Genomic DNA, 26,911 nt, shown 5'->3' with positions numbered 1-26,911 from the left:
CAGTCCTTAGGGTGAATTTCACCATTTCTTTCCTAAATTTCTGCAGAACTAAACAACTAGAATGTAATCTAAGTGATTTAGAGTGGTTTACTGTGAAATTCCAGAGAATATCCTAAAAAAATTACAGTGTCAAAATTGTTCACAGTGTTTTTTGGTAGGAACCAGATATCTGGAAAGCTTGTTGTCTCTGAAAGCCACAAAAAAGACTACATGAAATCATTCATAACTGAGTTATTATTTTATAATATCATTGACATAAGCTTTTGGCCTAAAGCTAAATGTATTTATTTATTTAGGTTTATCACTATTTTACCATTATCAACATTGCAGACATGTGTGGGGTAACTAGTCATTTTGAAGAGTCACTAAAATGGCTATATTTGAGAGCCCTGGTTTGAGGGGTAAAATCATCTCAGTGAGTATGTTTGTCTATAATGACCTATTTCACATCAATCCACTCTGAATGAATGTTTACATCTCATCAACAACATTTTTCAGAAACGCTGAGAAAAACAGTGGAATTCCCCTTTAAAGCAACAGTCTGTGACACACAGGCAGACACACACACAAACACACACACAGACACACACACACGCACAAAGACACAACATGAGGTCATTACTATAATGTAATTACCATGATGTTAAATATGTCCACTCACCAAAGGTCACTTATTGAGCCAATCATATTTCATCACTCCCTCATTAAAACGGACAAACGCACACTCCCTCTGTCCTTCAGTCTTTAGCGCAACATTTGATGAGCTTTCGCTAGATGTATTATCTTTTCAACACTCTCAACACTGAAGCTCTATATTGATTTTTTTTTTCTTCCCTGCTGGATAGATTCATTACTGAGTTACTGCAGATGTGAAGGCCCAATATTGCAGTTGCTGATCTACAGTTTTGCCAGCAAACATTACTGAGCCTCTAATAAATATATACCATGAATCGTTAATTTTGAAAATAATTATGCAGCTCATTTATGGCTGTAGTTAAAGTGTCAGTGGAATGATGAATCTGGTGATGTGGGGTGGTGGTGGAGAAGGGTGAGCCAAGTAGATATATTTGTTTATGATCTATAAATGCACTGAATTTGGGGATGATAGATTGTGGCGCGCCATGCGATGACAGATTACTGAGTGGCTGTGGTGACAGATAATCTGTCCTACGACTGGATGAACGCTGGATTAAAAACTCTCAGTTCTTATCAAAGAGCTCCTCAGAGATTACACATATACACGCACACACACACATGCTGCAGCCTCAGGAGACCTAAGTTGATGATGCTTGTCTTTTACAGATGCAACAGCAATTCAAACATGTCCAAGAACATATAAACCACACATACATATTCAAACAGTACACAATATGAACGTGTGACTGACACAGCTTTGGCAGTGGTTGGTAATGTAGCTATGTGGCTAAAATGGTGAGGGATGAGATTGATTGACTGGACATATTCCTTCATAAATCCATGTAAATCTGTAATACTGAGGTTAACATGGAATTCTGGCCATATTGTCCCTCCACTACAAAAAAAAATACAACTTGTTACAGTGAGTATTCAGGCCACATTAATTATAAAGGAGGAGGAGAGTTTTGACTCCACAACATGGTGGCTGTATTACAGCAAATTCTACAAACTATTCACGCAGGTTTTGTGAGATTTTACCACTGATTTCAAATCTGTTTTGGTGTTTTTTATTTCTCTATCTTGAACTGTACTACAGAAACTTCTCATTCTTTAGTCCTAAGTTAAGATCTGAAAAAGTCAAGATAAGATTTCTCACAAATTCATATTACAGAAGCAGATTTGGGAACTTTATCATATCTCACAGAATCTTATCTGAATCTTATCTGAACGGAAATAGCTAGCTACTCAGTTGAAGTTGTGTCTAATGGGATATGGGTGAATTGGACTAATGGTATATGGGTGAAATGTAAAAACATGTAAAGCAGCATTACAGAAACATCCAAACAAATTTTCATTAATACTTTTCTAACTTTGGTGCACCTTAAAAAGTACTTCTGGCATCTATATTGTCCAACTTGATGCAAAGTAAAAAGATTAAATGTTGATAATTCACAATATCATCAGTTCAAGTCTGCTAAATACCTAAATTTAGAGAGAGAATTAAACTTTAAAATAATAGTTTGATTGCATGTGAAAGGGTATACAGTCAGGATAGATATAGGGTTTTATGTGTATTGTATAGCCAATATTAGAATGGAAGTAAATTCATCTTTGTCATCTTCAACTCGCCTGGTTTCAACTAGCTACATCAACATAAACCATCTTAATTGCATAGCATTTGAGCTAAAACATTATTGTGTGGACTCCAATGTGAATACACACACACACACACACACACACATTTTCTAAGCCGCTTCTCCCTCAGGGTCGCAGGGGGTGCTGGAGCCTATTCCAGCGGTCATTGGGGGGAAGGCAGGTTAAACCCTGGACGCCAGTCCATTGCAGGGCAGACAGACAGACATACACATTCATACACACACTCACACCTAGGGGCAATTTAGCATGTCCAATTGCTAACTGTCCATGTCCATGCCTATCTGCATGTCTTTAGACTGGGGGAGGAAACTGGAGTACCCGAAGGAAACCCACGCAGACACGGGGGACAACATGCAAACTCCACACAGAAAGGACTCTGGTCCAATGTGAATAATTAATCTAATTTAGCAAAAAATGAAACAATTTATCACTTTAAATACACTAAGGTAAATTCTCATAAGATTAAATAGGACTGATGTTAGCATTCTGTACAGGTTTCTGATCTCATAACAGTAGTTACAAAAAGATGCTTTTTGGAAAATTGGATGTCAATTACAGTCTCTGAACAAAGATCCAGAAAGGCTATTACCTTCTAGAATTCATCTTAGCCATTTTCAATGTAAAACAGATTTTACAAGAATTCATATAAACAAATAGTCCTAAATCCTTCACATAAATACAGGCCATTTTTGCTACATACTGACATTATGCCTTATTCAAGAGTACAGAGCCAGAATGAAGCATAAGGTTAGAGATATTAATGCATGTGAGGCTGTGGAGCTAATCCTTTATCACAGGCTACAGAGATCCGAACCTTTAACATTGCAGCACCATTCTATCAGCTGCCTGTGCTCAAGTCACAGCTTTGAGTGTTCTGTAAATCATATTGTTACTGATTTATGATCCTCATGCTAAAAGTTAGTCAGCATGGTTTTTTCGACTGCAAACCACAAGAAACACTTAGAGACGTAAGAAGTGCTTTTGTGTTTGGTTGCCAGAACAACACAACCCCACGAAGAAGCTTTGTACAAGTTATGAGTCATGAGCCCTGGGTCCAGTACATTTTACAAAGAAGTGAACAACACATGGACTTAGCAGCATGAGAGAGAAAGAGAGAGAGAGAGAGACAGAGAGAGAGAGAGAGAGAGCGAGAGAGAGAGCGAGAGAGAGAGAGAGAGAGAGAGAGAGAGAGAGAGAGAGAGAGAGAGAGAGAGAGAGAGAGAGAGAACAGAACAGTAATTGTGTCAAAATAACGTAAGACAAAAGACTTTTTAGGTATCATTGTAGGCACACATAAAAGGAGCGATCAGTGGCATTAGATTTGTTTTGTGTGAGACAGTGCCTGATGAACAAAGATGAATCAGCATAGTTTATTTATTTATTTATTTATTTATTTATTTATTTATTTATGCGTGTTGTACTTTGACAGCTTGTCATCAAATTGTAAACACTACGCAAAAGAACATGTTTCCAATGATAAGCATGAATTAGACATATGCACTAATGTAATATGGCAACAAAATCTTGGGAAAGTCCAGTTACATCAAATGTTTTTCTTGCAAAATATGTATATTTATAATCTAATGGGCATATTATAATTGTATGGCCATTGTCTATGGTTTGTTAAACAAACAAATAATTCATTTTCAACATTAAAAAAAAAAAAAAAAAAATTGTCTACAGAAGATAAAATTCCTGTCTTTTCACAAGCTAACATAAGTTAAATGAATCCAAGTTGAAATTCAGTAAACTAAACATTAATAAAGGTTATTTTTACTAAACATTTCACACTGTCTATCAAGGAATGGTTACACACTTTAGTGGTCCTTTCACGTCAAGCTTTGGATGTATTTTCTAAAATTTTATAGAGCTGAATTTTGTCAATAGTTTCAATTTGTCGCATTTGTCGCTGCTGCTTAACGTTTACACTTTTGATGAGCACCACAGGATCTGAACACATGACATACATAAATTTTGAACTTGAAATGGGGAGAAAAACACACAGTTCTCTATTCATTCATTCTGAAGTGCCCTTTTTTCATCATCCAGACCAAAAATAATAAATAAAATAAAATTTTCAAAAATGTGTGAAATGTTTAGCTTTTTGGCCTGATACCTAGCCCTGTAGTCTCTGTTCCAATGATCTGCCCTATTCAAAGTGATTTAGATACATTTATTAGACTGGATAAACTGTAACAGAGACGCTGTGCTGGTTCATGTTCATGTGTGTCATGTATGAAATAGGATTATTTGCTTTATATATGTCAATCAGCTTTTCTCTCAAGTGCTCAGGTCAGTCTGCTAAAAAGCTTTGATAAGTCTGTATCTGTATCGTAGTCCGCAAGTTGACGACCCCATTATATGCAGTAGCATTTCTCAATAGGTTTTCTTCACAAACTTCAGACAAAATGTTGTAAGAGATGTCATTATAAGAGTCTGGAATGATATCTAAAGAAAAGTTAGACCCACAGTCCATTTTATAGTTTCCCAAATCAAAGTACAGTTAAAGAAGTCTGCAGCTCAAAGGATCAGATGGTGCAGCGAGTATCACTTTTCATAATCCTTCTAGCAGATACATGTAAGACTGTTATGCTTTTGGGAAACCTGGGCGGATCTTAAAGGAGCAGGAAAGCAGACAGAGTAACAGTAAAAGACAAGGGAAAGAGAGAGGGAGAGAGAGAGAGAGAGAGAGAGAGAGAGAGAGAGAGAGAGAGAGAGAGAGAGACTAGGCCTAGCAGCATTGCCCTTCTCCGCTTGTCTTCTGCTTTGCCTTGTTTCCCCCACTTCAATACGCTCCCAAGGGTTCTCTTCCTCACTAGTGCAGCCACCAAGCCCCCTCAACCTCAAGCTATCTCTCTCTCTCTCTGTGTGTCTCTCTCTCTGTCTCTCTCTCACTCGCAGTCTTTTAAATTCTCACTCTTTCTTGCTATCTCTCTCTGTCTGTCTATGATAGATTGCTCATGATTTCTTTTCGCTGCTGGCGGTGGCCTTTGTCTTCAGCAGTATCGCTCTCTCTCTCTCTCTCTCTGTCTCTGTCTCTCTCTCTCTCTCTCTCTCTTCTACATCTCCCATTATTACTTTCACAGACACAGGCCTTAGAGAAGATAATACTGAAAGAGAGTTATAATATGTGTGCAAGCACCTCTCTGTCTCTTTCTCTTTCTCTCTCTCTCTCTCTCTCTCTCTCTCTCTCTCTCTCTCTCTCTCCCCATCAGTGAGTTCAGCCTGTGAAAGAAAAGGCCATCGGCTTTAGATGCTGAATTTAAACTAGACACATCGGCGAAATATTCAATCAACTCGAAACAAGAACAAAGATGTTAAAGAGTTAAAGAGTGCCTTACTGTCAGGGAGAGAGAGAGAGAGAGAGAGAGAATGACAGAGTGATGAGTTGAGGGGGCTCTCTGTCAAAGCAGCATGGAGCAACTGTTAAATTCTGATATATAAATGGACAACTCACCATGCTAGATTTTGTCGAAAGGTTGTGTGCGTGTGTGTGTGTGTGTGTATGTGTGTGTGTGGGTGTGTGTGTGTGTGTGTGTGTGTTGGTGTTGGTGTCAGCATGTGTGTGTGCGTGTCTTCTGCAACAGTATCTCCTGGCCCCCAGTGTGATGCAGACAGAATCGCACACGAGCACGGATAAAAATACCAATGTGATTTATTACAAAACAAATCACAAATGTCAAAGGGTAAAGCAGCAATGTAGTCAATGTCCAGGCTAGAGTCAAAACCACAAATCAGAAAACACCAGCTAAGGTACTAAAAGGGAAAAGGCAAAAATCCAGGAGTCAAAGAACAGGTAGGGAGGTCAGAACACGAAAGCAAACAGCACATAGGAAGAATGCTCAGTAAGTCTCACTGAAACATTTACAGCATTTAGCAGACAATACTTCACAATGTGACTAAAGTCCGGGCTTAAATAGTCTAAGCTATTTGTCACCTGATAGCATACAGGTGTGGACCATTAATAATCAGGGGACTGAGATCTCTGATAGGTTCGCGGTGGAGAGTATGGAGTCACATGAGGATCTTGGGAGATGTAGTCCATCTCCTGCAGGGAAGGATCCGAATGCCTGACACCCAGACATCCTCTCCTCATCTAAAGCACATTATCAGTCGTTCTAGAGCGCTCTAACCCTCCGTGATAAAGGGCTCGTAGCATGAAAAGAAAACTTCACCTTGTATTCTTTAAAAAAGGCTTTGCTGTGCTATGTAAGCATGGTTAAAATTAAAAACCCAAGTCCATGCAAAGGAAATAAGCTGCAAAATTGCTTTCATCATGGCTGTGATGTCACAACCATGAACACGTTTAGAAATGACAGTTAAATTAGCCTGCAGCAGTTTAACCACCCATTAACACTGAAATGATAATGAGTAGGGAAGGGTCAGATTTCTTTTATTCTATGACATGTCTGAATACTGTACTTCACCATCTTACACCGTATCCTAACAGCAAGTGAGTGATCAAATGTTCATGTTTATCCCGTTATACTAAAAACAAGACTGCAAAACACTAGAGGGCACCTGTGAGCGAGCCCTCAATAAATTAAGGTGAATGGAGCTAAAAACAATGAATTACACATTTCAAAACATTTGTGCAAAACCAAAAATCAAAGAAAACTACCCTTCCATTTTTTGCACAGCCAGCAGGTTTTGGGCTGTAGGGCACTAGCATTACTGTGTGTTGATTAGGTGGCATTACTGCTGATTGGCTGTCATTACTTCCACTGAGTGCAGGTTTGTTGGTGAGATGATCAGCTCAGTGGTTGATTGAAGTAGCAGAGTTGATAGTATAACAGCAGAATTGAAATATTTTGTTTTGTGTTCAGAAAATTGGTCAATTTTATATTTTTTATATTAAAATCATTTGCAAACTCTGATTTTGCATAAAAGCTCCATTGCAACCCATTCATTTTGCACTCGCATAGAGGTGCCCTCTGGTGTCTGACAAACTCAGAAGCCATTTTAGAGCAGCGATTCTCCTCCCTACACATTCTCTAGTATTGCACTCACATGGCAAATCCTTCAGGAAATCTGTACTGGAAACATCACATGAAAACATCTACAAACCACAGACCTATCAGAAAATAGCTCATTAGTTCAACCAAAATAGGCGAGTATCTCAGCTGTGCCATTTATCATCAGCGTATAAAACAGATTTTAGCATGAAATTTTAGATATGTATTTTACAATTAGATATGTATTGTAAATTAAACAAAATAATAAATATATATAGTAAATGCAGTTTCTTATAGCACATAATATCATATATTTGGTTAACTAAGTTACCTTAGTGGCATAATGATATGACTTACTAGGCTATAATGTAGTTTAATGTAGTTCCACGATGTGATGCCTCAAAAATAGAAATATAGCAAAATAGAATAGAAAGCCTACTAGAGGCTTCCACACACTGGATGCAATGTGCAGTCCAGTCCACTGCCACTACAATGTTTCTTGTGCCAGGAAGCAGAAATAATTTGGTACATTTGTCATGTTTGGTATCAGTTAATTAACTTACACACACACACACACACACACACACACACACACACACACACACACACACACACACACACACACACACACACACACAATATGTAAGCCGCTTATTCTTCTGGGTCTTGCAGTGTGGAGGGGTGGGTTGCTGAAGCCTATCCCAGCAATCACAGACAGACATACAATCACACATGGTTTGCGTGCCTAATCCACCTGACTGCATGTCTTTGGACTGTGGCAGGAAACCAGAGCACCCAGGGGAAAACCATTCAGACATGGGGAGAACATGCAGACTCTACACAGACAGGACCCTGGTCACCCAGCCAGGGAACTGAACCCAGGCTGTTCTTGCTGTGTTCTCTTGCAGTGACAATACTAGCTAACTAACTCTGTACAAATCAAAAGGTACAAGATGAAATAACCAGCAATGTGGTGAGTAAGTTAACGCAAGCTGAGGTAAATACAGATTAGCATGTGTCTGTTTATCTTACTTTAAATTGGCTGCCTTTTTATGTAAATGTAATGCCTTTCAAAGGATTCAGACATCTAAAGAAGTGACTGAAGTTTATATGTTTTATGACGTCCCTGAGGAGTTCAGTCTGAACTTCATGCTTTGTTCCTTACATTGAGCTCAGATTGTCTTTTTTTTTTCAGAGGCAAGGAACTCAGTCAGAGCAGAGGGCACTTACAAACATCAGTGTTAAAGGAATGGTTCAGTCAATAAAGCTAATGTTGCTAACAATGGATGGATGTGAACAGGCACAGTTTAGCACTGCTCAGATGTCATGCTTTCACTCATTGTTAGAAATTAGCATGTATGTTTGAACTATTCCTTTAAAGGCACTTTGCATAAACATAAACAGCCTGTTCACATGTATGGGATAAATAGAGGTTGGAAAAAGTCATGTACAAAGAAAAATATAAATAAATAAAAGAGAATATGAGATCATTAATGGGCTGGTCTTCACTTTATAAGTGGCTTTGGGACTGTAGCGTGTGGTGCTGAGACTGGGCCTTGCTTGCATCTGCAACTTCGAAGCTCACAGCTTCGTCTCTGAGGAGCCCTTATCCAGCCCTTCTGCAAGCCTCATCCATTATGCCACACAGGTAGAGCTGCTTCCGCCTTGCTGTCAGATAGCATATCGCCACGCCACAAATTAGCAGCCAAACATGGCTCCGTTCATGTAAAATGCATACGCTACCAACGTGCGGCGCACTTTTAACTGGGCCTGCCTCCGACGGCCCTCCAGCGCTGCTAATCTGCTGCATTAAGACAGGTGCCGCCACACTTCACCTTCAATAATAGATGTTATTAACTGGATGAATAGAAAGATCGTTTTCTCTCTCCCTCTCATGTGACCTCAGACACATCCCTCTCTCTCTCTCTCTCTCTCTCTCTCCCATTCTGACTATCTCTCAGGCTGTCTTAACTGAGATAAAGATTTCCTTAAGAGCAGAAAGATGGTGGCTTGCTTTTTGTTCACATCTGGCAGAGTCCCGCTCTAATCCTGATCCGGATGCGGGGCGTGAAATCGGGGATTAAAGGCAAGGAATAATCTGTATTAATAATTTTCTGCTTTGCAGACCTGTGCTGATGTGATCAGACTGTTGTGACCGAGCTGTGTTTGGTTTCACAGCTGCTAGGCTAAAGCATTAGAAACCCTCCCTAATGAAGGCTAAGGCATGCTTGCTGTTTTTAGAAAACCTGCTCCCTTGGTGAAGTGCAGATGAATTTACTCAGACAAAAGTTGCAGCTCAGTGATTAGACTATGTAAAAAGGAGGCTGACCTTCAGAAACAGTGCTGTTCAAACAAGAGCGCTGTGAAACAGCAAACAGTTGCCTACTCTAACTTATAATCACCTACACAAGGCCTTACAAATGTTTTCAAAGGGCTACAAATGGCTTACAACTTTAATTAAACTGTTTGGTATACACTGGCATGACACAGTGTTGAGCTTGAATTTAGGTAATGGAAGATGTACTTAGAATTCCAAAAAAGTTGAGAAGCTGTGCAAATTGTAAATAATAATAATAAATCATTTAAGCCCTAAATTTAACTTAAAACAGTGCAAAGACAACATATCAAATGTTGAAACTGAGAATTTTTATTGTTTTTTGAAAATGATGTGCCCATGTTGAATTTGATAGCAGCAACATGTTTTAAAAAAGTGGGGACTTACTGTGCTGGTCTGTTGGTTTGCTGGTTTACTAACTTGCAGGCCCATTCTGCAATGTGAACACAGTTCATCGCTGCATCCAGAAATGCTAATTAAAACTGTACCATGCCAAGAACAAACTATATATAAACAGGATCCAGAAATGCCATCACCTTCTCTTGGCTCAAGATGGACTGAGCTGAAGTGGAAAACTGCTCTGTGGTCCAAGAATCAAAATTTGAAATTCTTTTTTGGAAATCATGGATACTGTTTTCTCCAAGCTAAAGACCATCCAGCTTGTTATCAGCACACAATTCAAAAGCCAGTATTTATGATGATATAGGAGTGCATTAGTGCACATGGCATGGGTAGCATGCACATTTATGAAGGCATCCTTAATGCTAAATAGTAATTACAGGTTTTGGACCAACATATGCTGCCATCCAGACAACCTCTTATTCAAGGAAGGCTTTGATTACTTCAGCAAGATGATGCCAAACCACATTTTGTATATAACAGCATGACCCCAAAGTAAAAGAGTCCTGCTGCTAAATTTGCCTGTCTGCAGTCCAGACCTGTCACTAATTGAAAATACTTGGCACATTATGAAACAAAAAAAATACAACGAAGGACACCTTGAACTCTAGAGCAGATAAAATCTTATATTAAGCAAGAATGCATAAACATTTCACTTTCAAAACCTATAACAGTCAGTGTAATCCGTTCCCAAACGTTTATAGAGTGTAGCTCAAAGACGGGCTGATGCAACACAGTGGTAAATATGACCCTGCCGTAGCTTTTTCCTGTGTAGCTGGCATCAAAATGGATGTACATTTTCAAAAAACAATAGCATTTCTCAGTTTTATCATTTGATATGTTGTCTTTGTACTATTTTTAAATAAACCTAGGGTCTAAATGATTTGCATATTATTGCATTCAGTGTTTATTTTGCAAAGCGTCCCAACTTTTTTGGAAATGGGGTTGTACATTAGTTTTAAGCAAGTATTGACCATATGTTCCATTGACAAAATAGTGCATTGAATAGTCACTATTTGATTAACAGTTTGTGAATCTACTTCCTAATTATTGAGTTCAGGTGTTTCAGCTACACTCATTGCTAACTGGTGTATAAAATCAAGCACATGGCCATGGAATCTCTTTAGACAAACACTGGGGGATACTGATAAGCTCAATAACTATGAATGCACTGTCATGGGATTATACCTTTTGCCACAAGCCAGTTCGTCAAATTTCTGCTCTGCTAGATCTGTCCCGGTCAACAGTAAACACTATTACTGAGAAATCAAAGCACCTAGGTGCAACTACAACTCATCCACAAAGTACTAGATCATGCAAACAGAGTAGGCTGCCAAGTGATGAAGTCTATAGTGTATAAAAATTGCCTATTGTCACGCAGTCAACGGGGGAATCGGACTTCATTTCCCAGAGTGCTCGGGGAATCACCTGTCAGAGATCACAGTCACCTGAGTACTGATCACTTGCACCTGACCAACTTCAGTCCCAACCTATATAAGCTTGGACTTTAGTGAGAATCTTTGCAAGGTATTGTTTCATGCAATTACTACTTTGTGCTTCCTGTGTTTTGACCTTTCGCCAAGTTTGACCTGGTGTCGACTACTGTTTTGCCGTAGTGTACTTTTGCCTGTCTGGACTGTTTTGTGTTGTGTATTCGGACTGAACTTACGAACTTTGATTTGTGTTTTCTCCCTCTTTGGATTTTCCTGATTACCTCTGGTATTAAACCTCATAACGTTTTACCCGTGAGCGTCTGCTATTCTGTCCACACGTTACACCTATCCTATGTTGCATCACTCACAGAGTTCCAAACTGCCTCTAAGAGCAACACCAGCACAAGAACTGTGTTTTGAGAGCTTCAGTAAATGTTTTTTTTGCTGAGCAGCTGCACACAAGACTAAGACTAATATGGATAATGCCAAGCGTTGGCAGAAAGGTGTAAAGCCAGGCCTTTTCAGTGTTTAAGCTGGGAGTGAAAAAAGTATAGATGATAGATAGATAGATAGATAGATAGATAGATAGATAGATAGATAGATAGATAGATAGATAGATAGATAGATAGATAGATAGATAGATAGATAGACCTCAATAAATCATTCCAGTGCACCTTAATATATTATAGCAGTGAGTTGAATGAAAAAGAGAGGAAGAGGAGAACTAAGGTACTGCTGTGTGTGTGTGTGTGTGTGTGTGTGTGTGTGTGTGTGTGTGTGTGTGTGTGTTAGTGCCTTGTGAACGCTGTTGAGGATGATTACACTTAAGGACACTAATGATGTGCACTTTCTCTCCAGCCAGACAATGCAATTAGTATCAAATCAATGTGTCTCCTCCCTGAGGCATTCCTCTACCCTTCTCTCTCTCTCTCTCTCTCTCTCTCTCTCTCTCTCACTCTTTCTCTACGTCTCTCTCTCTCTCTCTCTCTCTCACTCTTTCTCTACGTCTCTCTCTCTCTCTCTCTCTCTCTCTCTCTCTCTCTCTCTCACTCTTTCTCTACGTCTCTCTCTCTCTCTCGCTTTCTCTGTCTCCCTGCTCTCGCTCATTCTCTCTCTCTCTCTCTCTCTCTCTCTCTCTATCTCTCTCTCTCTCTCTCTCTCTCTCTCTCTCTCTCTCTCTCTCTCTCTCTCTCTCTCCTTTCTCTCTTGAGGTATAAGACTCATGAGTGGTCTTTCAGTCACTTTGTTCTAGAGTGTACATAATCATGGCTGGACATGTTTATAAACCGCAAAGTGAGAGTACATCATGAAATATGGTTAATATATTCTCTGAAAATTTTTCAGGGGCAGTCTCTGATAACTGAGATTAGATTAACACATGCAACAGTAGCACAGGTTATGTAAATACAGTTTTTACTAACAAAATCTAATAGTAACAGCATTTTTTTCCCGTACGTAATTATACACATAAAAATGGTAATCTGCTGATTTTCCAACAAGACTTTTCTAATTATAACAGGAGGTTGTAATTACTTACATTATGAGAGCACTGACACTGCATCTGCCCAGGAAGCACCACTTTTCCTAATGTTTGTTGACATTTCCTAACATTTAGATGCTTGTTATGTGACATGGTCACCAAGTTCTAGCTTTAAACCATTCTCTCATGTCATGGCAATAACAGTAACAGCAGAGACCTTTTGCATAGTACTGTATAATAATATTACAATGATCAAGATCAATAATATTACAATAAGTTAATAAGCACATTTGTTTTACATAAGCTGCACCATTGTAACCCAAATAATAATAAATAAATAAACCAGTAGTAATTACACTGTTGTTGCATGTGTTGTTAATGTGTAACTACACAGTCATTGGAGTTTGGAACAGCTACTTAATACAGTGGAAAGTGAATTGAAAGTTTTAGAGAAATGGTTTGATATTAACAAGTTATCAGTAAATTTAAGTGAAACAAAGTTTATAATATTTGGAAATTAACAAACCAAGAATAAAGAAAAATGTCTAAAATCTTTGCAATAAAACTAAAGATGTCTTGAATCAAAATTCCCTCCATATACTGCACTGTTCCTCCATAGTTCCATACATGACTTGAGCAAGACACCTAACCCCCAATTGCTCCCCGGGCACCGTGGATGGGGCTGTGCTCTCTGCCCCCTAGTGTGTGTGTATTCACTAGTGTGTATGTGGTGTTTCACTTCACGGATGGGTTAAATGCGGAGGTGAAATTTCCCCGTTTGTGGGATTAAAAACGTATCACTTAACTCACTTAACATGACACCAAACACCAAACCTATGTTCATGCTACAGAAGAAAGCTATAAGAGTCATAAGTCGATCCGACTATTATGAGTGGTCTAGTTGACCTTCAAACTGCACAGATGATGTACAAAGCACAAAAAATTTACTACCAAACTGTATTCAGAAGCTGTTTGCAGTTAAAGAGAGCAAATATTGACTTAGGGGAACACGTATGTTTAAAACCAGTAGCATGGACAAGTATAAAAAATAGATGGATCCCCTGAGCCAACAAGACATGACTGAGGTGCCCTTGAGCAAGGCACCAAACCCCCAACTGCTCACGGGTGTTGCCCACCGCTCCGGGCAAGTGTGCTCACTGCCCCCTAGTGTGTGTCTTCACTAGTGTTTCACTGCACAGATAGGTTAGATTGCGGGGGTGAAATTTCCCCACTGTGGGATCACTTATTTAATCTTAATCTGTCAAAGGGGTATGTTTGTGAAATAACTGTGATAAGGAATTAAAATGCATTTCAAATTAAGATAGTAAGCACTTATAAAACTGAGGAATGATCATTACTATGTATGAAAAGTTCTGAAATGTTGATTGATTTTCTTTCTACTTTGATATTTTACTCTGTGGTGTTTAAATGCAGGGCTGTGTATGATTTATAAAGGGTAGTCAAAATGAGATATACCTTCAGACTACACCTTTTCAGCCAGTACTTGTTTTTGTACTGATTATTATGTCCATTCATTTTATACCTATGATTTTATCTTTTTTTGTGTTACCTATTATTTTTTCCCTTTTGTTTTTCATGGGTGTAAATACTTTGAGAAACTGAAATAAACTCATTATTATATTTGCTACAAATTATTACAAAATTACACTTAATATAAAGTGGGAGCAAAATTTGAACCTGGTCTGAAAGGGAATCATTCGTTTTTTTGTAATATCTCAACAAGTACCAAGAGAATCAAGGCCAAATCTGACAAGCAGCCTGACAGCAATAAATCCTAGTATACTCAAAATGTTCATGTTATGAAACCAAACTCTTTACTCTTTATTCTCTTTACTCAAGGCACATTTGTTTAATAAAGTTCTCACTTTAGTTACCAGTCATATTTTACTATGATTTTCAAAATGTATGCTTTTGTTGTGCCTTTGAGGGATTTTCTTTTCTTACTTTTTCTTTTTGTATTCATTACATAAATTGCACAGGATTTGAATGTTCCAAGCAATTTTTTTATGGTTGCCTGAACTGAAAAAAGACTTAATGACCGGACCCCTGCTTCTCTCGACCTGGATCCAATACCAAAGCAAATTCTACTGTATATTTGATTACGCATAATGAACTGTTTGGTCAGCCATGAAGCGGCTTCTCATAGACATTAAATCATATGATCAATAAGATCTCAGAAGCGAGGTGAGAAGATTGGCCACTTTGTGCTATTATAGTCACTATGTGAAGGTTGTACTTAAGCCTGACAAGCTCCCACTTTGAATTGTTTATATGTTTTAAAATGGCACTATGTTACTTAGAGGATGGCACTATGGCACTAAGAGAGCAATTAAAACAATGCCAGTCAATTCAGGTTATAACTCGGCAATCAAATAAACATATAATGAGAAAAGTTACTTTCCCTTTCAGGGCGAATCAAAAGAAATGTTTGTCAGATTGCTGTCAAAATATTTACATCATATTTTTTATGGTTACATGACAAGAAGATTAGAATTATGTTTTCTTTGAGTATGTATGCTTACCTGCAATAGGGCTGCATGATAAACAAATTGTTTATTATAATTTATTGATATCAAATGTTCACATCATTCTGTAATATTCCACATATAACAGTTATTATATTATATGTCTCCTCAGAGCTGCATATGTATAGATATTCATAGCTGCATATGTGCAGATATTCGCATGTCTCTTTAGCTCCTTTCACACTGGCTCCTAGTTATTCTTTCTTGATCTTTATTCTCTTTATTATATTTTTAGTTTATTTGTGCCCAAATTAAATGAGTTTTAGTCTGTGTACGTGCTGTGTTCTGGTCTGTTCAGTATGTTATATGAGTCATTCATGTATATTCAAATGATTTCCACATAATTAGCTTAATTAATTGGCTTTCTTTTAAAAAAAAAGTGCAATTTTATTAAATCAACACAGTTTAGTAAAATTGGCAAAATTTAATCTGTCATCACATTTGCAACAATTTAACAATTCTTTGAACTTGTTGGTGGACAAAGAACAAGAGTTCTATATAGTTTGTAAAGTGTAGCGTCAGAAGCTGTGACTACCTGTAGGACAGTGGCGTGCTCTCCTGAGCAGAGAAGCAAACCCAGCTAGAAGACTTGACCATGCTGCTATTCAGCCAACTACAAAGCACTCGTCTGTAAATAGATTATAAATGTGCTGACAATTTCTCAGAGTTATATGTTAAATCTGTACAGCAGTAATAGCCACGGTCACAGCAAACCTGCATAATCTCTAAGGGCCTTTAAAGAATTAAATATTTATTTTACATTTTTTGATGGATTTTGGCCTGTATAGCTTTACAGTGCACAACAAAGAACAGTGCTGTGATGCAAGCAACTAACTATTTTATTATATTGTACTTTGCACAGTACGGAATGGTTTTTACAAATAACTTTTACTTTTTTTTCAGAAAAAACATTTATTTATTTAAGTTAGTTATTTTATTTTATCAGTCTTACAACAGGCAAGTTTATAGTGCTACAGCAGAAAGGCACTCAAGAAAAGACAACAAGACAAGGAAAGGCAATTAACCTAATTATTCAACATGGTTCCAGTTTGCTACTTTTTACAGTACAGAATATATATATATATATATAAATACTAAAGATAAAAAATAAACTATCCTGCACAAAATTAACAACATAAATATTCTAAATAGAAAAGCAAAGGGCAAAGGTCTGTACATTATATTTCACATGTATTGGACGTGGAATATTGCACATGGGTATGGTGACAAATTAACCAAGTAAACATTAAAAATAGAAAAGTAAAAACAATAATAAAAAAAAAATTAAAAATATCTTCAAATATTTTCAAATATCTCATGTCCATATTGTGCGTCCCTAATATTTATAAAGAAATGTTACATTTTACTTTGTAAAATGTAAAATAATTTACTTTACATGAAGCTGACTCCCAGGCTTAACTACATTTTGAAATGTCCTCAATCATATTTCTTCTGTATATTTATTCCTGGGGTTCCTTTGATCAAATAAACAGTTTTAATCAGCTCACTCAAGACCCAAGTCATTCTTCTGCTTGCCTCAAGAAAACATGTAAAATTTTAGATCACGCTAAAGTTTTGGTCAGATCTCAGGTCTTTGCCTTCTTCAAAACGAGCACAGAGGTGAATACATGTTCTGCTATTATAAGCACTTTAAGCTGTCATTGCCACATGCAGTGTTATTCTGAAGCCCCAGCCCACAAGGTCAAATATGTGCTTAACAAACAGCACAAAAGCTGCAGCATGAAAGAGAGAGAGAAAAAAGAGTGGTCGCAATATGTACGTATATATATATACATACTTACATACAGAGAGAGAGAGAGAGATAGCACTCATGTTTTGAAGGTTCGATCAAAACCCAATTCTAACATCTCACTTGTAACTCAATGTGAATAACCAAAAAAGAATCCTTTATGGTTGTCATGGCTACCTGCCTTTGCTTTTAGCATGTCCATGGGAGACATACTGTGCAAGTATGCATCGATCCATTTCCTTGTTTCTGCATTCAATGTCTGTTTTATCCACTCCACTTACCATATAGGTGCACTTTATATTTCTACAATTACAGACTGTCCATCTGTTTCTCTGCATACTTTGTTAGCCCCACTTTACACTGTTCTTTGATGGTCAGGAGCCCCACAGGACCACCACAGAGCAGGTATTATTTTGGTGGTGATTCATTCTCAGCGCTGCAGTGACACTAATGTGGTGATGTGTTAGTGTGTGTTGTGCTGGTACGAGTGGATCAGACACAGCAGTACTGCTGGAGGTTTGAAACAACTCAATAGTCCACCAAACAAAAACATCCATCCAACTGTGACCACTAATGATGGACCAGAGGATGAATAACACAAACTGTGCAGCAACAGAAGAGCTATCGTCTGTGACTTTACATCTACAAGGTGGACCAACAAGGGGAAGGAGTCTCTAATAGATTGGACAGTGAGTGGATACAGTGTTGAATAACTCCAGCAGCACTGCAGTGTCTGATCCACTCGTACCACCGCAAAGCACACTAACACACCACCGCCACGTCAGTGTTACTGCAGTGCTGAGAATGATCCCCCAACCAAATAATAACCTGGTCTGTGGTGGTCCTGTGGGGGTCCTGACGTTTGAAGGGTAAAAGGGGGCTAACAAAGTATGCTGAGAAACAGATGGACTACAGTCTGTAATTGAGCTACAAAGTGCATCTATATGGTACGTTGAGCTGATAAAATGGGCAGTGAGTGCACATAGGAAGTGGTTTTCATGTTATTGCTGACTGGTGTAAACACGAATACATATGCACACAGCAAGGATAAAGGCTCTAATTACTACACTGAGTCTTTGCACTCTCACAACTCATCAAAAGTGTCCCTGGAGCAAGAGGCAGGGCAAATGAAAGGAACACTGCATTTGCCAATATTAAAAGGGGAAAAAAACATATCAGCATTTTTTATCTGCTGTCTGACGTCTCTACCTTGACAAATAGGGCTGGCTGAATTTGATAAATGTCTTGACTTTGACAAATAGTCAGAGTTGAGTGTGGACCCAAACTGTTGACATTGTTTTTTGGATCCTGAATATTTTCTTTTCCAGAGGAAACAACAAATTTCTTATCCGCAAATGCAAAAACAAGTGATTACTCACCTCCTGTACTGGATGTGGGATTCAGCTAATGCTTAAAAGTTCTTACTGAATAAAACGTTCCACACTGGCCTCTGTCTGAAGCCTGTTCACTGACAAATGTGTTTGGTGATTATTTAAGAAGTGCCTACTATTTCAGCTGCAACTAACTCCCTCTTACATATTTACTTCTTTCATTTTGAATTTCTTAGCACAAAATGTGATATAATGCTCTCTTATGCTGCCGCCTGACTGAAACAAGAGCACTTTTTCCGTAATTTCAAGCATAATGCAAAACTGACGGCCAGTGTTACAGTACAGTGCTGCCACTCAAATGCTTTGAAGCCGCAGGAGTGCTTCTCAAGCAATTAAGAAGCAAACATTGTATAGTTAGCAAGTTTTTCAGTGGAAGGCAAACAGTTTGCCAGTGGCAAGTTGGCGGCCCACCAACAGCAGGTGTCTGTGGAGTACCCTCAATTTGCAAATTCTTTTCCTGTTGCTGCCAGGCAAGTGACAAGCACTGGCACTGGAGATAAGAGACTAACACAAAGGAGAAATGCTTTTAAAAGTAGGTATAAGTAGACCAGTGAACAGAAAAAATGGCAACTTTTCTTCCAAATAACTCAAAAATTGCTATGAAATAATCTGATACACTCAGATTAACAGCTGACAAAAACAGTTCATTTTGTACTAATAATATTAGTCTTTTCTTTGTCCACCCAAAACTGAGGATTTCCATTCAAATAAAAAATGGTATGAACACAATGATTGCCACCTTCAACTTAATGTTTGTTAGTAGACCCTTTGGAGAGAATAAAAGAAATCAAGTACTTTCTATAGGCTTGACAGACTTTCTAGCACCTCTTTACTGGAACTGAGCCCCTCCAGTAAAAATGTATATTACCCACTCCACTTTTTTGGATTATCGGTTATTTTTTTCCATTTCATCTTGTACAGCCTTTTACATTAAAAAGCCAATTTTTATTTAAAATACAAAAAAGGCCATACCATGCCATATGATCACATGTACAATTCTTCGTCGCAAGGCTTCAGTTTTGTACCACTGTTCTTTTGTGATCTATTTCAGGTCTCCAAGATTTGAAGGGTGCCTTCTCCCAATTTTCAAAATTTCTCAACAGGTATTCTGTGAGATTGAGATCTAGACTCATTGATGGTCACTTCAGCCCAACACTTGCTTTAAACAATTTCTGTGTGCTTTTCGGTGTATGATTTGGGTCGCTGTCCTTGTGGAAGACCCATGACCGCTCATAGAGATGCAGCTCAATGGCACTGAGCCCGGTTTGCACTCCAAAATTCTTTGGTACTGCTTAAATTTCCTGATGCTGGGCACACATTAAAGGCACATGGTTCCAGAAGCAAAAAGCAACCCCAAAGCGTTTGTGAACCTCCTCCATGTTTGACTGTAGGGACTGTGTTCTTCTATTTAAAATCCATATTTTGTTTTACAGAACAATGATGTGCTTTACAAAAAAATATCTATCTTGGTCTCATCTGTCCACAGGACATTCTCCCAGAAGGATTCTAGCTTCCTAAGGTAAGTTTTCCCACATTTCAGTTTGGCTTTTTATGTCTCTGTGTCAGCTACGGGGTCCTCTTGGGCCTTCTACCATAGAGCTCCCTTTTATTCACATGATGACAAGTGGACACTGTTTGAAGTGTTTGGAAGTTGATTAAGGTTTTTTTCTGCACCACTCAAACTGTCCGACCTCTCAACAACTTTTCTATTCTGTCCACGTCCAGAAAGTTTAACTTTAGCGCCAAGGAAACTTCTTGATGATGTTGCGTACAGTGGACACAGGAGCATTAAGATTTCTGGACAAGGACTTGTAGCCATGGTATTGCCCATGTTTTTCCATAATTTTTTATTTTTCTCTGCTTAAACTGGTCAAAACTATGATTTCTACAGTATCTACACATATAACTTGCCAAAGATGTGTTTAATTACAAATGAAACCAGCTTGAAATCCAATTTTCTGGAACATTTCTTTACTGGTAGCAACAATATTCTCCAGCCCATTTTCAGTTCTGTGTGGAAGAAGACCAGGTTTTGCTTTTTTCTCAGCTTTTTTGTTATGCTTGACATATTTCTAAGCCATCTTTTTGAAGTGCTCACTTTTGTTCAGTTTTCTATCAAATCCCACTTGGCAAGTCATGTCACAGCATCAGCATTATGTCATTCTGACATACCAGACATACAGTGAGCTACAAAGTGAGGTTCATGTCATGCTATGTCTTTCAGCCTAGAAAGTGTCATAGCATAACCTTTGGTGAAAAAAGGCATTGTTAGCTAACATATGTGTCATGTCAACAATCAGAATGGACAAAGAAGAGTTGGAGAAGAGAAGAGGAGAAGAGTTGGAATCAGTCTATGTGGGGTTATGTCACAAGTTTTTTTGTGAAGCACTCGACATACTTCTACCCAGGCGTTGTGTATCTTTATGAATAGCAGCCTTAAGCAAAGTATATCTCAAAAAAATAAGCACTGTTGACCTTGTATATGTTTGTGCCATGTTTGACCATCTTCTTGGTGTGTTATATAATATTGCTTTCAGCGCAAAACCTTATATTCACATTTTCACACTATTTAACTCACTATTTCAATTTACATTTTGGTGTAGCAGGTGCTCTTATGCAGATTGGCTTTTACAGAGTGCTTACATTAAAGTTAGTAATGTTTGTACTTTCTCCAGTACAGTCACCTTTTTGGAAATATGACGTTTAGTTCTGACAGTAACAATATACAACCTTGGCCACCTTCAAAATATTTTATTGCTTAAACCTATTTATACTTGATAAAAGATTCTCAGTTAGTCACTGAGTTTGAGGGAAATGTCAACAGTGTTCTATTACAGCTTACACCAGCAGTGGACATCAGCAAGTTAATGGAAAAAAATGACTGGAGAAAAAGAAAAGAGTGAATCTTTGCTTTCATGTTGGCTTGACAGTTTGTCACCAGAGGTAATGGTTGAAGTGCTACTGCTTGGGGTTCAGTATGGATGAGCCCTTTGCCAACTCACTGTGGGCTACCATGCCAAACTACTCTTTACCCACCTGTAGACTGTCAGCATTTGGTAGCCTTCATATGCTGGTATAAGGCACTTAGTCTGATTTCAAATGCTGAGTTGTTTTCAGGCATCATTGTGAAACTCACGATAGCAAGAACTGAAAGGAGACATTGATGTTCTTAATTTTTTTTTTTACTCTGCCTTACATTATTGTCCAATTGGTACCAAATCTAAGAAGATAAACCATAAGAAACAATAGTTGTTAATGTCTTAACTGAGGAGGTATGAAAGTAAATGTTCCAAAAACAACCAGAGGTGGATGAAGTACACAAATCATGTACTTGAGTTAAAGTAGAGATACCCAAGGTAAAATATTACTCCAGTAAAAGTAGAAGTCTTTACTCTAGACCTCATCTTGAGTAAAAGTACAAAAGTATTGACCTTCAAATGTACTTAAGTATCGAAAGTAAAAGTACTAAAAGATTAATTATGGCTCTGATGTCCTGTTATCATTTTTGTAACAAGACTCGCTTCATGAACTAATTTTAGGTGAAAATCCTCCAGTGTCTCTCTTGGTAAACCAGTCTTTTAATAGAACGTCATTAATTAGTGACGCTGACGTCTATTAAAATGATCATAAGCACAAAACACTGAAGGTAAACAGTTTCCATCAGGGAGAACCGAGTAGCTCTGAAATCACTTTTACACACAAGCAAAGTTTCAGTTTAAGATTACTTTGTAAATTAGTTACAAGTTGAGTAAAAACTTGCTTTAAACTCAGGATCACAAATAAGTTTCCTTTACTATATTGATCTGTAGGTCTCTGTTCATAAACATAAACTAACCCAAACTAATTTACTATAAAATGAAAGTGTTTGTATGAATTCAGAAAAAAAAGAAACATGCCAATCACGACTGCATGTGTACATATTTCTATACTGTGGTCTATTTACACAAAGTTAGGTCAGTTCATCATTTAGGTGACGTATGTGCTCCAAAATTTTTATGCTGCTGTGCTGATGTTGAACCGTGTGCTTGCACTGGCTTGGTATGACCAACAGGTCAGAACAAGCTCAGAACAAAGTGACCGCTGTGCCCTGATTGGTGTTCTTGCTTTGCACTTCTTTTGTTTTGACATGTTAAGTTTTTATACACACAAAAACCAAAAGGAATCGACAGATTTCTCAAAATGTAGTGGAGTAAAAAGTCAGATATTTGACTTTGAAATGTAGTGGAGTGAAAGTAAAAAGTCACCCAAAATGGAAATACTTAAGTAAAGTACAGATACACAAAAAAACTACTTAAGTACAGTAACTAATTACATTTACTTAGTTACAGTCCACCACTGAAAACAACTGATTTATAAAAAGATTAAAATTTGTTGAAAATGGTCCATTTCTTTTCATTGGTCATCTTTACTGGTAGGGTAGTTTCATAGACTTGTTGGGTTTAAAGCTGAATTGTCAGAGTTTGCTCCCTTTGTTCATCAACTCAGTTTTCAGCCACCTCTCTCTTTCTCTTTCTCTTTCTCTTTCTCTTTCTCTCTCTCTCTCTCTCTCTCTCTCTCTCTCTCTCTCTCTCTCTCTCTCTCTCTCCCCATGTCTCTGTCTCTCTCATTCATCAATCTATTCTTCATAAACAGCCCCTGCAGTTCCACATGGCTGGTCTTTTCTGCGATCTCTTTGAAGTGAAAATAAAGGTATAATATTGTATCTATCAATCAACAGAGAAACAACGGGAAAGAAATGTCAGAATTTTCATATCCAAGAGATACAGAAGGTGTCAGATGGAGACAACGGAAAAAGAAAAGATAAAGGAAGCCGTCTAACAAGAGCGAGAAGAGAGTGGTGAGAGATAGCAAAGAACACGTTGTGCTGAAGCTGTGATGAACTGCAGTAGATTACTCATGATTCTGATGTATCATTCTGCTGGTGCACTGCTGGATAATTAATCAATCAATCAAGGAATCAATCAGTGTTTATTTATGTAGCACCTCTCTGTAATGAGGCAGGTGTGTAGGCAGGAGGCAGTTGTAAGTTTGGTTTATTAAAGTTTGAGTTAACTGAGACTTTGAACTAGAACAGCAGGAATATCCATGTAAACAGGGAGAAAAGTGTATATATTTATATTTATGGATTTATTTTTTTAACTACACACCCACAGTAAACAAAACAATGGGTTTAGATATAGACAAGGGTTATGCTATGATCAATTTTGACCCAGGGTATTAAATGATAGAGTAATAAGCTAAATATATACAAAATCATCATTTATAGAGTACTTTCTGTTGGAAGGTGTCTATTCCAAACCCTAACACCTAAATTTCAACTTGTGAAAATAACACTTAAAATTCTTTTTCAGTGTGTTTTTTTTTTTGCTTGTTTCTTTTAAAATGAAGTTGAAAGACTTTGATTCATCATGATTCATTTAGATTCATCAAAACCTCAAAAAATGCTGTCCTTGGTTTTCATGTCACCACCAAGTTCTTGGTGCCATAGGAGAAGCCTTATTTTAGCCATTTTCTGCATTTTAAAGCAGGACATGAGGCTGTTTGGACCTCATGGCCCCATGCTGAGTGTATCAATCATATAGATTAAATGTCTCAAATTTTGAACATCAGTATAACCTTAACTTTCTCAACTCCTTGAGACCACCGGTGGTTCCAAAATGCATATTCTTCATAACTTTCAAATTTAATAAGCTACATTCAAAAAGGGGGAGTAATAAGGGAGCTGTAACTGTCTTCTTTCCAGTCAAATAGATGGGTAATGTAATTTTACACCCTTCTAATAGAAGAGGCATCTAAGATTATACAATACATAATATAATACAAAGAGCTTTCAGCAGTAAATTGTAAGCATACAGCAATGTATGTGATTATAAAACACATTTCCTGTGAATTTGAGGGGAGCTTAATAAATAAATAAATAAAAAAAATAAAAATTCATATTTATTTCATGCAGTTACTAAATAATTTGCCTTACAATTTGGTCATGTCATTTCAGATGGAAAAACCAAAAGATGCAATGGTGAATAAGTTAAGGAGCATCACTACTGAAACATATTTCCTGAAATTAAGTAAACTTTTTTGTCCTTTTTTATACTATTGAATATCTTACCACAGCTGTGCAGATACTCAGATTTACTTGGCCCTCTGCCTAAACAACTATGGTGCCCCTGATTCACTTTGTAAGTGCCTTGAGCTCATCATTAACTGGATGGGACAAAACCTTCTGCAGTTGAATGAAGTTAAAACAGAGATTATTTTATTCAGGAATATCAGTGAGAGGGACACATTAACTGGAGAGCCCTAAAATCTAAAGAAATAGCACATACTTTTGATGCACTCAGATCTCAGCTTTAGAAGTCAAGTCAAAGTAGTTACTAAATTAGCATTTTATCACATTAAAACATCAACAGGATCAGAGAATTTCTGAGTAGACCAGACCCGGAGAAACTCATCCATGCCTTTTTGAGCAGGGTTGATTACTGTAATGGTTTCTTAACTGGACTTCAAATAGCTTCAGTTGAGTTCAAATGTAACTCAGAGAGTCTCACTAGGAGTAAAAGAAGAGAACACAACATCCAATTCTTAAGTCCTTTTGCTGGCTACCAGTCTGTTAAAGAATATCGCTTTCTATAGCATATTTATCTGGTACGCTGCACCAATATGAGCTGAGCAGTTAGTCCTGCTCAAGGTAAACACTAAACATGGAAAAGCAGTGCTACTATGCTGCTCTTAAAAGGAATCAGTTAAAAGAGAACACTACAAGAGCCCCAACCACAGACACTTTTAAATCCAGGCTGAAAACATTCCTATTTGAGCAGCTTTCAGCTCAGTCTAATCCCTTATAGGCTCACCGGTGGGCCTAATGTTTAATTGCACACTTGTAAAAAAGGAATAGCTTAGACAGTTTGCATTGAAGTCCCTGTAGTTACTGAATGAGCAATCTTATCATGTAGAAATAACTCCTGTGATTTCAAGGGGTTAAAACACTGTTAGCTCTACTGCACTTCCATCCTGTAACAGTGCTCTATAATCCTACTGTAATTTTTAATCTAGTGTTTATTTTTTACCTATTAAATCTGTCATATATAGTCATATTTTCATTGTTTTTTTTATTTTAATTTGAAACAAAGGTTCCACTTTATATTAAGTGGCTCTAATAACTGTAGTTACACATCAATAACATATTTAACAGCACTGTAACTATTGATGATTTAATCAATGTTACAGATGGATTACAGCAATACAGCCTGTGTAATTACACATGTATATTAACTTCTGTTTTGCCTCTTGTAATTACACAAGCATATCTTTTTGATACACTACATATCAGAAGTTTCTTACATATTACATTTGGCTCATATGGGTTATGTAGAATAACTGTGTTGTAACAAGGTAACTAATCACATAATGTAATTGCACCATACCTATATAACAACTGAAGTTGCTACATAACATGTGTAACTACATAAGTTGTACTACTGTAATGCATCTGTAACTGTGACTAAAACATGTGACTAAAAACATGTGGCTAAAAATTGTAACACAGTTATTAGGGACATTTAATATAAAGTGGGACTGAAACAAAAAACCCAAATTATGCTGAATTAAGCCAGAGTGAAAGGAAAATAGGTTTAATAGGAAAGCGCAATATGAAAACTTCATTTATACCTACCTTCGTTCAGTCGGTAGATCGGCAGCTGCCCACTTCCTGCACAATGTAAACCCACCCTCACCCTCTGCTACCTCTGAAGCACAGTCATCACCATGGATACAAAGTAACAATTAGGACCACTAGCAGGGCTAATCGCGCAGAAAATCTCTCTCCTTCACTTGCACTCTGACTTTGCTTGTATGTGTGTGTGTTTGTGTGTCAGCTATATGTGGTCCCATCGTCCTTTGTCTGTTCTCTCTGTCTCCTATAATAGAAATAGAACTTTTGCACAAAAATAAGTACTTTGAATTTTATTCCTGTGCCTTTGAGTGTGCACTGGGAATGCCGTTTGAGAAGCACTCAGAAGGAAAACAAACAGTGCCCCTGGAGAGAGAACTATTCCCAACTCAGCGGGACTCCTGCTCAGCCTGCCACAAGGGAGACATGTCACACTTCCCTACTTTCTCCTCACCCATTTCCCATTATTCTACTTCCCTTTATCTGTCTGCTTCCTTCTTTCGCTTCCATTTCACTTTCTCACTTTACTACTGCCTGGTCTAAAAAGGGGTACTAGGCTTTAGTACTCATAATCAGAGTCATTTCATTGGGCAGGTAAGCTAACAAGTGTCAGGAGTTTGACAGTGTAGAATCATTGCATACAAAAATGGACAATATACAA

The 26,911-nt window shown here is 37.7% G+C and overlaps 1 long non-coding RNA gene across 1 annotated transcript in view; it reads right to left on the bottom strand.

The window, feature by feature from the left end:
• Nucleotides 1-26,627, bottom strand: part of LOC119263283 — a 51,672-nt gene extending 25,045 nt beyond the window's left edge. The window contains exon 1 of the long non-coding RNA XR_005130223.1: nt 26,254-26,627. This is a non-coding gene — a long non-coding RNA (uncharacterized LOC119263283). The remainder of the gene's footprint in view (nt 1-26,253) is intronic.
• Nucleotides 26,628-26,911: the final 284 nt, after the last annotated feature.

This window comes from Pygocentrus nattereri, chromosome 4, assembly GCF_015220715.1.
Source record: "Pygocentrus nattereri isolate fPygNat1 chromosome 4, fPygNat1.pri, whole genome shotgun sequence".
Taxonomy (NCBI): Eukaryota; Metazoa; Chordata; class Actinopteri; order Characiformes; family Serrasalmidae; genus Pygocentrus; species Pygocentrus nattereri.
Note: the sequence above shows the minus strand (reverse complement) of the source record. Positions and strands in the feature narration are given on the sequence as shown.